Here is a 13,664-nt window from a genome sequence, read left to right on the forward strand (position 1 = left end):
AATAGATAATAAAATATAAGAATAAAGATTAGAAGAACAATACTGTGAATGCTTTTCAAGCATTCACACTAATAATAATTAAGTCACATTTCTGATATGTGCATTGCTCTTTGTCTCTGGTTACTCAAAGGATAGACAGATAGCACATTAAGCTGATATACGCCTTGACAATTGTATTATTCATATTTGCTCATATTTTCATGTTTTGTGAAAAGGAGATAAGGCAAGTTTTAATTCAATTTGGTTTATATATATGCTACACCTGTCTTTAAATAAATATATAAGGGAGCTGGACATTATTTGCCATTACCAGATTGGCATCTTGATGCATTTATCTTGAAGGCTTAAACGAACTTATGAGATTGTTTTGTGATAATGTAGTATTTTTAAATGACCACATGGGGACATTGTAGACCATCACATTTTCATAGTGCTCTTGGTTGTTCGAAGCTCCTCCTAGATTTAGATGATGGTGACGATGATGCTTTGCAGGGCTTTGTTACAAGAGGGGCAGTATGAGAATACATTGTGCGATCATCGCTTTGTCCTTTACTTCTTATATACACGGAAATCTGGATTCTGCCACTCTAATTTCACCTTGAAGACTACGATCCATATGCTGTGCTCGCACAGGATAGAAAATGTCGACAGGGAGGATACGCAGTTCTTTTGGGATTTATGTAGTCGTTGTTCTTTTGGATTGCTGCTGGCAAGTGGTGACTGGGCAGCTCTCTTACTCTGTATCAGAGGAGGTAAACCCGGGGACTACTGTGGGAAATCTCGCTAAAGATCTAAATCTTAACGTGCATGACTTGAGGACGCGTATGTTTCAGATTGTTAGCGGATCAAAGAGAAATTATTTCGATATAAATTTGAAAACGGGTAGTCTCTATGTCAGTGAAAGAATCGACCGTGAGGAGCTTTGCGCAAAAGCTGCAATATGTACTGTTAGCGTAGAGGCCGTGATCAACAATCCACTGAAGCTTTATCGTTTAGATGTAAATGTAGTCGATATTAATGATAATGTGCCACATTTTCCTGAGAATTTGCAGTATCTTAATATTGCGGAAAGTACTGTGCCAGGGGGGAAATTTGGATTTATAGGGGCATCGGATCTTGACGTTGGAAAGAATGACGTTAGTTCATACAAGTTGAGTCAAAATGATTACTTTTCTTTAGAGGTCCACAAAGGAAGGGATAGTGTGTCTGCCGAGCTGGTGCTACAGAAAGCTCTAGACCGAGAAATACAACCTACTGTTAATCTTACAGTGACTGCTATCGACAGCGGAAACCCACCCAAGTCAGGAACATTGCAAATCATTGTAAATGTTTTAGACATTAATGACAACGCTCCGGTTTTCAGTAGGGCTTTGTATAAAACACAGATTCATGAAAATCTACCAATGGGTAAAACAATTATATTTTTAAATGCAACAGACGCAGATGACGGATTAAATGCTGAAACTGAATATTCTTTTAGAAGTAAAGGTCAGGATCATGTTTTAAATGTATTTCAAATAGACTCTAAAACGGGAGCGATTTCAATTAAAGGTAAAATCGATTACGAAGAAAGTTCTGCATTTGAGATTCATGCTGAGGCGACTGACAAAGGCCAGCCTCCGATGTCTGCTCATTGCAAAGTGTTGGTAGAAGTGCTGGATCTAAATGATAACGCTCCTGAGATCACGGTAACGTCACTACTAAATACAGTGAAAGAAGACGCGGAAGTAGGTGCAGCCATTGCACTTGTCTCGGTTTTGGATAAAGATGGTGGGAATAACGGGGCAGTGAAAGCTGTGATTGCAAATGAGACTCCATTTAAACTGGACACAAACTATAGAAATTATTACTCTTTAGTGGTTACTGGTCCGCTTGACAGAGAAACTACAAACGAGTACAATGTTACTATAATAGCAACTGATGAAGGAGCTCCTCCTCTCTCCAGCACCAGCATAATTAGTGTTCACGTTTCTGATGTCAATGACAACTCGCCTCGCTTCTCTGATCCGATACTTAATATTTATGTTAAAGAAAACAGTCCAGTAGGAGCAGTCATTAAAACTCTGACTGCAACTGATGCTGATGTCGATAAAAATGGTCAAGTGAGCTATTCTTTTTTAAAAAGCAGCAGTGACTCACTACCGTTTCCTACAATGATTAATATCAACTCAGAGACAGGAGATATAATCAGCCTGCAGTCTTTTAACTACGAGGAGTTAAAAACATTCCAGTTTAAAGTTCAGGCCACAGACTCTGGTGTTCCTCCGCTCAGCAGCAACGTCACTGTCAACGTTTTAATCCTGGATGAAAATGACAACAGTCCCACGATTCTCGCGCCATATTCTGAGCATGGCTCCGTTAACAGTGAGAGCATCCCCTATTCTGCTGAAGCGGGATACTTTGTGGCAAAGATCAGGGCTGTAGACGCAGACTCTGGATACAACGCGCTGCTTTCTTATCACCTGTCTGAGCCCAAAGGAAACAACTTGTTCAGGATCGGAACCAGCACCGGGGAGATCAGGACTAAGAGGAGAATGAGTGACAATGACCTCAAAACTCACCCCTTGGTGGTCTTGGTCTCTGATAACGGAGAACCCTCCCTGTCAACTACTGTGTCTATTGATGTGGTGGTGGTTGAAAGCATGGCTGAAATCCAGACTCCGTTCAGACATGTGCCTGTAAAGGAGGACAGCTTCTCGGATTTGAACCTGTATCTGTTGATCGCCATTGTGTCGGTGTCCGTCTTCTTTCTGCTCAGCCTCATCACTTTAATAGCAGTCAGATGCCACAGGACAGATGGCACTTTCAGCAGGTACAGCGCCCCCATGATCACCACCCACCCTGACGGGAGCTGGTCTTACTCTAAAGCTACTCAGCAGTATGATGTGTGTTTCAGCTCAGACACGCTCAAGAGTGACGTGGTGGTTTTCCCCGCCTCGTTTCCACCTGTAGATGCAGAACTGATCAGTATTAACGAAGGAGACACTTTTACCAGAACTCAGACTTTACCTACCAAAGAAAAGGTGAGTCCATGAAATTTTAAAATACTTGCATATTGTCATTCCTCGTCATTGCAGATTAAACGGTACCATTTTTTCTTATCTTAGCATGGTGTATCTTCTGATTTAAACTAGATTCCAAATATATATATGCTTCAGCTTTAAAACGTTTAGTTGTGCCAATTTAATAATATCCATCATTTGGACAGCAGTGCGTTCATGTAGCTGTCCATGGTGCTGGTGTAGGCATTCTAGCATATATAAAAATGTGATCTGAAGGCCGCAATAATTATAATAATAATTAAGTCACATTTCTGATATGTGCATTGCTCTTTGTCTCTGGTTACTCAAAGGATAGACAGATAGCACATTAAGCTGATATACGCCTTGACAATTGTATTATTCATATTTGCTCATATTTTCATGTTTTGTGAAAAGGAGATAAGGCAAGTTTTAATTCAATTTGGTTTATATATATGCTACACCTGTCTTTAAATAAATATATAAGGGAGCTTGACATTATTTGCCATTACCAGATTGGCATCTTGATGCATTTATCTTGAAGGCTTAAACGAACTTATGAGATTGTTTTGTGATAATGTAGTATTTTTAAATGACCACATGGGGACATTGTAGACCATCACATTTTCATAGTGCTCTTGGTTGTTCGAAGCTCCTCCTAGATTTAGATGATGGTGACGATGATGCTTTGCAAGGCTTTGTTACAAGAGGGGCAGTATGAGAATACATTGTGCGATCATCGCTTTGTCCTTTACTTCTTATATACACGGAAATCTGGATTCTGCCACTCTAATTTCACCTTGAAGACTACGATCCATATGCTGTGCTCGCACAGGATAGAAAATGTCGACAGGGAGGATACGCAGTTCTTTTGGGATTTATGTAGTCGTTGTTCTTTTGGATTGCTGCTGGCAAGTGGTGACTGGGCAGCTCTCTTACTCTGTATCAGAGGAGGTAAACCCGGGGACTACTGTGGGAAATCTCGCTAAAGATCTAAATCTTAACGTGCATGACTTGAGGACGCGTATGTTTCAGATTGTTAGCGGATCAAAGAGAAATTATTTCGATATAAATTTGAAAACGGGTAGTCTCTATGTCAGTGAAAGAATCGACCGTGAGGAGCTTTGCGCAAAAGCTGCAATATGTACTATTAGCGTAGAGGCCGTGATCAACAATCCACTGAAGCTTTATCGTTTAGATGTAAATGTAGTCGATATTAATGATAATGTGCCACATTTTCCTGAGAATTTGCAGTATCTTAATATTGCGGAAAGTACTGTGCCAGGGGGGAAATTTGGATTTATAGGGGCATCGGATCTTGACGTTGGAAAGAATGACGTTAGTTCATACAAGTTGAGTCAAAATGATTACTTTTCTTTAGAGGTCCACAAAGGAAGGGATAGTGTGTCTGCCGAGCTGGTGCTACAGAAAGCTCTAGACCGAGAAACACAGCCTACTGTTAATCTTACAGTGACTGCTGTCGACAGCGGAAACCCACCCAAGTCAGGAACATTGCAAATCATTGTAAATGTCTTAGACAATAATGACAACGCTCCGGTTTTCAGTAGGGCTTTGTATAAAACACAGATTCATGAAAATCTACCAATGGGTAAAACAATTATATTTTTAAATGCAACAGACGCAGATGACGGATTAAATGCTGAAACTGAATATTCTTTTAGAAGTAAAGGTCAGGATCATGTTTTAAATGTGTTTCAAATAGACTCTAAAACGGGAGCGATTTCAATTAAAGGTAAAATCGATTACGAAGAAAATCCTGCATTTGAGATTCATGCTGAGGCGACTGACAAAGGCCAGCCTCCGATGTCTGCTCATTGCAAAGTGTTGGTAGAAGTGCTGGATCTAAATGACAACGCTCCTGAGATCACGGTAACGTCACTACTAAATACAGTGAAAGAAGACGCGGAAGTAGGTGCAGCCATTGCACTTGTCTCGGTTTTGGATAAAGATGGTGGGAATAACGGGGCAGTGAAAGCTGTGATTGCAAATGAGACTCCATTTAAACTGGACACAAACTATAGAAATTATTACTCTTTAGTGGTTACTGGTCCGCTTGACAGAGAAACTACAGACGAGTACAATGTTACTATAATAGCAACTGATGAAGGAGCTCCTCCTCTCTCCAGCACCAGCATAATTAGTGTTCACGTTTCTGATGTCAATGACAACGCGCCTCGCTTCTCTGATCCGATACTTAATATTTATGTTAAAGAAAACAGTCCAGTAGGAGCAGTCATTAAAACTCTGACTGCAACTGATGCTGATGTCGATAAAAATGGTCAAGTGAGCTATTCTTTTTTAAAAAGCAGCAGTGACTCACTACCGTTTCCTACAATGATTAACATCAACTCAGAGACAGGAGATATAATCAGCCTGCAGTCTTTTAACTACGAGGAGTTAAAAACATTCCAGTTTAAAGTTCAGGCCACAGACTCTGGTGTTCCTCCGCTCAGCAGCAACGTCACTGTCAACGTTTTAATCCTGGATGAAAATGACAACAGTCCCACGATTCTCGCGCCATATTCTGAGCATGGCTCCGTTAACAGTGAGAGCATCCCCTATTCTGCTGAAGCGGGATACTTTGTGGCAAAGATTAGGGCTGTAGACGCAGACTCTGGATACAATGCGCTGCTTTCTTATCACCTGTCTGAGCCCAAAGGAAACAACCTGTTCAGGATCGGAACCAGCACCGGGGAGATAAGGACTAAGAGGAGAATGAGTGACAATGACCTCAAAACTCACCCCTTGGTGGTCTTGGTTTCTGATAACGGAGAACCCTCCCTGTCAGCTACTGTGTCTATTGATGTGGTGGTGGTTGAAAGCACGGCTGAAATCCAGACTCAGTTCAGACATGTGCCTGTAAAGGAGGACAGCTTCTCGGATTTGAACCTGTATCTGCTGATCGCCATTGTGTCGGTGTCCGTCATCTTTCTGCTCAGCCTCATCACTTTAATAGCAGTCAGATGCCACAGGACAGACGGCACTTTCAGCAGGTACAGCGCCCCCATGATCACCACCCACCCTGACGGGAGCTGGTCTTACTCTAAAGCTACTCAGCAGTATGACGTGTGTTTCAGCTCAGACACGCTCAAGAGTGACGTAGTGGTTTTCCCCGCCTCGTTTCCACCTGTAGATGGAGAACTGATCAGTATTAACGGAGGAGACACTTTTACCAGGACTCAGACTTTACCTACCAAAGAGAAGGTAAGAAATTAGCAAAAACAATGCAATGCATAAATCCATGCCTTGGGTAATCTCCATGTTTTGTTTGCTTATTGTTGTTGTTGGTTTTTTTTAAGTGGAATATGTTAGTACTAACTTCACAAACTATTTAAAGATGTGATTTTTCTTTATCGGTTTGGAGTTGAGTTGAAATGTACAGTTGTTAATAAGCCAAAATAAACAAAGTTCATGAGCCTTTCAAGTTTAGACAGAACGTTATTGTCGCTATCCGTGGTGCTGAAATCAGAAAGGTGCAAGTTGCCGGTCATTTGGAGGGTGCATCAGGGGACTTAATTGGGGCACGGTCGACAAAGACAAGTGTTTTCCCTGGAAACTTGACATACAATTCATGATAGATCTTTTTACTTAGTGGAGAATGGTGTAAAGTTTGTTTTATCGCATTTAGCAAGGTTATTCGACCGCTTATTCAATCACCTTCGCTCTCATACTTTTAGAAATTAGGAAAATGTGTTTATTTTATGTCATAATAGTAGTAAGTTCTTGCTGTATCTTTCTTGTGTCGAAATATTTTCAATAAGGTCTGTCAATTCTAACTCGTGTACTTTTAGACGGGGTATCACCAAGAGGAAAGTTATGATTTTTTTTTCTTTGTTAACTGAGAATTAATCAGAATGGGAAAAGGAAAAAAATCCTTTGAAATGCACCATAACATATAAGTTAACAGGGTTATGTTCATAATTAATGAGAAGTTGATCGCCTTGGACGGGTGGGTAGTCATTTAATTGTTGCTGTTCCTAAAGCTTAAATGCAGTTATTTTACATTACCAGATGGTGGCACTGAAGACCATGACATCTAGATGTTATTTCTAAAGGCATAAGACTCCACCCAGAAACAGAGGATGATCTTTCTCTGGGCTTTGTAACAAAGAGGCGCAGAGCGAGAGAGAAAGGGCGAAAAATTTATCAGGCTGACTTGTTGTGATTGCCTTTGTTTGCGGATATCTGACGGTTGCTGGTGGACACAAAGTGTGCCTGATTTCGGTGGATTTAATCATGCATTTCCCAACAAAAACAGATATTTTGCGGGCTTATTCTGTGGCCGTGCTGCTGAATTATTGCTGGGAAGCGGTGTCTGGACAGCTCTCGTACTCTGTATCGGAGGAGGAAAATACTGGGACATCTGTTGGAAATATTGCCAAAGATCTAAATCTCAATGTACAGGATTTAGAGTCTCGTAGGTTTCAGATTGTTAGTGGATCACAGAAGAAGTATTTCGATGTGAATTTAAAAACTGGTGTTCTTTATGTCAGCGAAAGAATCGACCGCGAGGAGCTTTGTGGAAGGGCTTCAAAATGTACTGTCAATGTAGAGGTGGTGATCAACGTCCCGCTGAAGCTTTATCGCTTAGAGATAAATATAAAAGATATAAACGACAACGCACCAGTTTTCTCTGAGAAGCTGCAGTCACTTGATGTTCCAGAAAATACTTTACCGGGAGTCAAATTTGGACTGATAGAGGCATCAGATTTGGATGTCGGTAAAAACGGTGTTAATACATATAAACTTAGTAATAACGACTATTTTACATTAGATATTCATAAAGGAGAAGACAGCGTGTCTGCTGAGTTAGTACTGCAGAAATCGTTAGACAGAGAGCAGGATTCTGTTATAAAACTCACGCTGACTGCAGTAGACGGAGGAAACCCACCCAAGTCAGGGACATCGCTTATTATCATTTCCGTGATGGATACTAATGACAACCATCCCGTGTTCAGTAAGTCTTTGTACAAAGTTAAAATTCCTGAAAACTTGTCCAGTGGGTCGACGGTGATTACGCTGAATGCAACAGACACAGATGAGGGTTCAAACAGTGAAATTGAATATTCTTTGAGAAAAAAAGGCCAAGATCATATTTTAGATTTATTTGAAATTAATTCAAAAACGGGAGTGATTTCAGTTAAGGGTAAAGTCGATTATGAAGAAAATCGTGCATTTGAGATCCATGCTGAGGCGACTGACAAAGGCCAGCCTCCGATGTCTGCTCATTGCAAAGTGTTGGTAGAAGTGCTGGATCTAAATGACAACGCTCCTGAGATCACGGTAACGTCACTACTAAATACAGTGAAAGAAGACGCGGAAGTAGGTGCAGCCATTGCACTTGTCTCGGTTTTGGATAAAGATGGTGGGAATAACGGGGCAGTGAAAGCTGTGATTGTAAATAAGACTCCATTTAAACTGGACACAAACTATAGAAATTATTACTCTTTAGTGGTTACTGGTCCGCTTGACAGAGAAACTACAGACGAGTACAATGTTACTATAATAGCAACTGATGAAGGAGCTCCTCCTCTCTCCAGCACCAGCATAATTAGTGTTCACGTTTCTGATGTCAATGACAACGCGCCTCGCTTCTCTGATCCGATACTTAATATTTATGTTAAAGAAAATAGTCCAGTAGGAGCAGTCATTAAAACTCTGACTGCAACTGATGCTGATGTCGATAAAAATGGTCAAGTGAGCTATTCTTTTTTACAAAGCAGCAGTGACTCACTACCGTTTCCTACAATGATTAACATCAACTCAGAGACAGGAGATATAATCAGCCTGCAGTCTTTTAACTACGAGGAGTTAAAAACATTCCAGTTTAAAGTTCAGGCCACAGACTCTGGTGTTCCTCCGCTCAGCAGCAACGTCACTGTCAACGTTTTAATCCTGGATGAAAATGACAACAGTCCCACGATTCTCGCGCCATATTCTGAGCACGGCTCCGTTAACAGTGAGAGCATCCCCTATTCTGCTGAAGCGGGATACTTTGTGGCAAAAATCAGGGCTGTAGACGCAGACTCTGGATACAATGCGCTGCTCTCTTATCACCTGTCTGAGCCCAAAGGAAACAACTTGTTCAGGATCGGAACCAGCACCGGGGAGATCAGGACTAAGAGGAGAATGAGTGACAATGACCTCAAAACTCACCCCTTGGTGGTCTTGGTCTCTGATAACGGAGAACCCTCCCTGTCAGCTACTGTGTCTATTGATGTGGTGGTGGTTGAAAGCATGGCTGAAATCCAGACTCAGTTCAGACATGTGCCTGTAAAGGAGGACAGCTTCTCGGATTTGAACCTGTATCTGCTGATCGCCATTGTGTCGGTGTCCGTCATCTTTCTGCTCAGCCTCATCACTTTAATAGCAGTCAGATGCCACCAGACAGACGGCACTTTCAGCAGATACAGCGCCCCCATGATCACCACCCACCCTGACGGGAGCTGGTCTTACTCTAAAGCTACTCAGCAGTATGACGTGTGTTTCAGCTCAGACACACTCAAGAGTGACGTGGTGGTCTTCCCCGCCCCGTTTCCACCTGTGGATGGAGAACTGATCAGTATTAACGGAGGAGACACTTTTACCAGGACTCAAACTTTACCTAACAAAGATAAGGTAAGCGCATATTGGTCTTAAATATCCTGGAATGTTATTTATTGTGCAAAACCACGGTCGAGAACCGAGTATGAATCAATAGGGTTTCACCCGAATTAAATTAAAAGAACTTAATTGCCACGAAAAAAATGGGGATAAATCCAGTTCGAGTTAACTAATAAAATAAATCACTTGGATATATTTTGTTAGGCTTCTTTTACGCATACTCATAGTTTGTGGTATTTACTTCTAGCAAAAGATGTGCAGATTTTGAATCATACCCTAAACGTTGTTCTTCATAGTACTGAACGGACGATTATGCACGATGCCAACATGCTGGGCAGTTATACTGTACTTTAAATAATGTCTCGCTAAACATGTGTTCGAGTATTCATATCCTGGCTTTGTTAACCTTAACAGGTTGCAGCAATGTATATTCAAAACAATTCTGAAAAAAAAAACACCTCTTTTTACATGGCTTGGTTCTGTTAATTTCTCAGTTTTGTATTGTAAATATTTTTATTGTCTGAATAATGCTGAAGGTATCATATATTACTATATGTCTATGAGAGTTCATTCATAATTTTTTTTTTATAAATGTATAAATTTAAAAAAAAACCCTGAATGATAACAGTATTCAGAATAATGCCAGAATGGCAGCACGTCATGGTTGTTGTTCCTCAAAGCACACAACTGTTTAGCTAGATAATTAAGGACACTTAATTTCCTGATATTGAATGCACTTCTTGAAAATGTCCACACGGGGACATTGTAGACCATCAGATTTGAATTTCGTCTTTGGTGTCTCGGACTCCTCCCAGAGTGTATTTCTCTGGAATTCAGACAAAGAGAATCGGAGGGCGAAAGAGAACGGTGCGACAACCATTTTCTGATTCATGGGAGATGAGTCAAAAAGCATCACTCTCATGTCTTACTCTGTTTAATTGTTTGAATTTGTTAATGTAGTATACGGGTTTGAATTAATCCGCTTCCCTGTGAATGTAAGAATGAATATACTGGGCAAATCGAGCTGTATATGGATATATCTCGTCTTCGTGCTGCTGGATTGTTACTGTGAAACGGTTTCTGGGCAGCTCTCTTACTCCGTCTCAGAGGAGGTGAATCTGGGGACTGTTGTCGGAAATGTCGCGAAAGATCTGAACATCAATGTCCAGGATTTGGAGCCCCGCATGTTTCAAATCGTTACTGGATCAAAGAGGAAATATTTCGAGGTAAATCTAAAAACTGGAGCCCTCTATGTTAACGGGAGAATAGATCGAGAAGAGCTTTGTGGTAATGACGCCAAATGCTCACTCGGTGTAGAAGCTGTTATTAATAATCCACTGAAACTGTACCGTATGGAAATTACGATTTTAGATGTAAATGATAATTCTCCTTTATTTGAGAGTACGTTGCAATCAATGAACATTACTGAGAGCACAGTGGCGGGAGCAAAATTTCCTCTGCATCAAGCTCACGATGCTGACGTGGGTAAAAACACTGTAAACACCTACAGGCTGAGTCAAAATGAACATTTCTCTCTTGATGCACACAAAGTTCAGGGTGTAACTCCTGAGATGGTGCTTCAGAAAGTTTTAGACAGGGAAAAACAGTCTGTGATTACGCTCACACTGACTGTCATCGATGGGGGAACACCTGCTAAATCCGGAAGCATGACAATAATAGTTAATGTACTGGACGTTAATGACAATCCTCCCGTTTTCAGCCAAAGGTTGTATAAAGCCAGAGTCTACGAAAATGTTAAAATAGGCACATCAATAATTACATTAAATGCGACTGATTTAGATGAAGGACAAAATGGAAAAGTGATATATTCATTTAGTGAAGTTGGTCAGGGGAAACAAACGAATTCATTTGTTATAGATGAGAAAACAGGAACTGTAACGAATAAAAGGAATATTGACTATGAAGAAAGTAATGCTTTTGAACTTCGAGTACAAGCCAGTGATGGAGCCTCTTCCCCTCTCACGTCACATGCCAAATTACTGATTGAGGTTTTAGATGTTAATGACAACCCACCTGAAATTTCAGTCACATCGTTATTGAACACTGTTAAAGAGGATGCATCAGTTGAAACAGCCATTGTTCTTGTTTCAGTATTTGATAAAGATGGAGGTAAAAATGGGATGGTGACATGTAAAATTTCCAATAATGTTCCTTTTAAATTGGAGTCAAATTATAAGAATTCATATTCATTAGTTGTAGACGGTCCTCTTGACCGAGAGACTGCACCTCAGTACAACATCAGCATCACTGCTACTGATGAGGGCAGCCCACCACTCTCCAGCACGAGTGGTATAACACTTCATGTGTCAGATGTAAATGACAACAAACCTCAGTTTTCAGAAAGTGTGATCAACATCTACGTGAAAGAAAACAGTCCAGTAGGAGCAGTTATTAAAAAAGTGACAGCAGTTGATGCAGACATTGATCAAAATAGTCAGGTGAGTTATTCCTTTTTACAAAGCAGCAGTGACTCAGTGCCGTTTTCTACATTATTAAACATCAACTCAGAGACTGGAGATATAATCAGTCTGCAGACTTTTAACTATGAGGAGTTAAAAACGTTCCAGTTTAAAGTTCAGGCCACAGACTCTGGTGTTCCTCCGCTCAGCAGTAACGTCACTGTCAACGTTTTAATCCTGGATGAAAATGACAACAGTCCTACGATTCTCGCGCCATATTCTGAGCATGGCTCCGTTAACAGTGAGAACATCCCCTATTCTGCTGAAGCGGGATACTTTGTGGCAAAGATCAGGGCTGTAGACGCAGACTCTGGATACAATGCGCTGCTTTCTTATCACCTGTCTGAGCCCAAAGGAAACAACTTGTTCAGGATCGGAACCAGCACCGGGGAGATCAGGACTAGGAGGAGAATGAGTGACAATGACCTTAAAACTCATCCCTTGGTGGTCTTGGTTTCTGATAATGGAGAACCCTCCCTGTCAGCTACTGTGTCGATTGATGTGGTGGTGGTTGAAAGCACGGCTGAAATCCAGACTCAGTTCAGACATGTGCCTGTAAAGGAGGACAGCTTCTCGGATTTGAACCTATACCTGCTGGTTGCCATTGTGTCGGTGTCCGTCATCTTTCTGCTCAGCCTCATCACTTTAATAGCAGTCAGATGCCATAGGACAGATGGCACTTTCAGCAGGTACAGTGCCCCCATGATCACCACCCACCCTGACGGGAGCTGGTCTTACTCTAAAGCTACTCAGCAGTATGACGTGTGTTTCAGCTCAGACACGCTCAAGAGTGACGTAGTAGTTTTCCCCGCCCCGTTTCCACCTGTAGATGGAGAACTGATCAGTATTAACGGAGGAGACACTTTTACCAGGACTCAGACTTTGCCTAACAAAGAGAAGGTAAGAAAGTATTAAATCTCGTATTCACTGCTGCACTTCTTTGTTTTTCTAAATCTTAAAAGCCTAATGTAATTTATCTTCATCTCGTAGTTTTTATCATCTTTAGCAATACATTTACACACTTCTTAGCTGTGACTAAAATAATACAAATGCGAAGAAATTACTGTTGCTGAGTTTACAGCACGACAGGATCTTCTCCAACGCTGTGTTGTTGTTCTCTTTTCTGTTGTAACGTGAATTTTTCATGGCAGTTTCGCATTATCACGCATTTGCTGCTCTCCGTGGTGCTCAACGTATGTGTCCTTGTCGGATTCACGTGCACGGTTAAGGATGTGTTTTGACATATTTAGTAGACGTTAAACAACGTATCACAACATCGATAACGTGTTTAAACATACCCCTATATATTTAACATTTGTGCTCGCTTCTCTCTTCACTTTAAACAAACAAGTGTATTTGCCCAATTATTTTTTAAATTTAGCATTTAAAATATCACATACCTTAACATCTTTCCATAATAAAATGTTAATTGTAATCATCCGTTTAACTGATGAACTATTATTTCTAACCTTTAATCTAGTGATTTATACTACTCTTTTTAAACACTAGGAATATACAGTGCACCATTGTCCGCTGGTTT

The 13,664-nt window shown here is 40.9% G+C and overlaps 1 protein-coding gene and 4 pseudogenes across 3 annotated transcripts in view; all 5 read left to right on the forward strand.

Moving 5' to 3' along the window:
- The window catches only part of LOC146677663 (protocadherin alpha-C2-like), a 139,619-nt gene that overhangs the window by 37,279 nt on the left and 88,676 nt on the right, over nucleotides 1-13,664 (forward strand). The window lies entirely within an intron of this gene.
- On the forward strand, nucleotides 499-3,035 carry LOC146677667 (protocadherin alpha-3 pseudogene; annotated as a pseudogene).
- Nucleotides 3,686-6,257, forward strand: LOC146677668 (protocadherin alpha-3 pseudogene; annotated as a pseudogene).
- Nucleotides 7,110-9,700, forward strand: LOC146677669 (protocadherin alpha-3 pseudogene; annotated as a pseudogene).
- On the forward strand, nucleotides 10,289-13,365 carry LOC146677670 (protocadherin alpha-10 pseudogene; annotated as a pseudogene).

This window comes from Rhamphochromis longiceps, linkage group LG2, assembly GCF_057381845.1.
Source record: "Rhamphochromis longiceps isolate RC_006_pf linkage group LG2, R_longiceps_female_GT1.1, whole genome shotgun sequence".
NCBI classification, from domain to species: Eukaryota; Metazoa; Chordata; class Actinopteri; order Cichliformes; family Cichlidae; genus Rhamphochromis; species Rhamphochromis longiceps.